Source organism: Poecilia reticulata, linkage group LG21, assembly GCF_000633615.1.
Source record: "Poecilia reticulata strain Guanapo linkage group LG21, Guppy_female_1.0+MT, whole genome shotgun sequence".
NCBI lineage: Eukaryota > Metazoa > Chordata > Actinopteri > Cyprinodontiformes > Poeciliidae > Poecilia > Poecilia reticulata.
The window spans coordinates 3696539-3697674 of NC_024351.1; positions in this window are offsets into that span (position 1 = coordinate 3696539).

Here is a 1136-nt window from a genome sequence, read left to right on the forward strand (position 1 = left end):
TTTCATTCTGCAGAGCTCTAATGCGCCAGGCGAGAAGCTTTCCTGCCTTTTCTCCTTGATCGTAGTCGGATTGTTTCAGCTTGAATCTCTGATGAAGCTTTGGTAGTAGATAGTTTGTTATATTTTGCCCTTAATATTAGCAGTTTTTGTTGCTTTTCTTTAGAATCCTTTACATTTATCTCGAGCTCAGCCTCTTTAATTTGTTCTTCAAGTTTTATCATCTCCATGAAGTTTCTATTCGTCTTATTTCTGGTGTAACTTATCATTTGACCCCATATAAAAGCCTCAGGGGCGGATCTAGAAAAATATTTATGGGGTGGCAAGACGGTGGCAGGGATTTTTTCAGGGGTGGCAGCATATGCCACTRTGTGTGTGTGTATATTTTATATATATATATAAAACGTCTCACTCTCACGTTTAGCTTACACAGACCTAATATTGGACTTAATTTACTTGTTGCAAATGTTTTAATTTGCATTCATGTAGCACAGAGGATTACATATAATTTCTTAATATAGTATAGTTCATTATTTTTACGTCTTTTATACTCCTGCTAATTGATATGCATTACTGGATTGGATAGTCCTATTAGTCACTATGTGATTCATTGAGTTGTGTCCAGAAAATCTGTCACAAAAATATTTGTAGCGCCATCATTTATTAACAGATTTAAGTTGTATTAAATACAACTTAAAATAGAGAGAACTGATGTTTGATAAATTCTCTGTGACTAAAGGGACAGGTGCTCAAAAAAAATAAAAAGGGCCCATCTAACCATATTTTAGGACAGAATATTAACAGCCTCTCAGCTTTCAGAGTTTAATAAACAACAATAAATTACAAAAATGTGACATATACAATCAAAGCTAACGAGCTAACGAAAGCTAACGATTACATAGGCATATGTAAATATGCCTATGTATGCCTATGTAAGATATGCCTATCTTACATAGGCGTATCTTACATGCCTATGTAAGATATTTACATAGGCATATGTAAATATCTTACATAGGCATATGTAAGATATTTTATTAGTAATTTCTTTCCTCAGGTCTATTTTGTTATAGGAAAGTATTGCAATATTCAAACCCGCAATTTAGCAAGATATGTAAATCAGAGCTGGACCACCAGACATA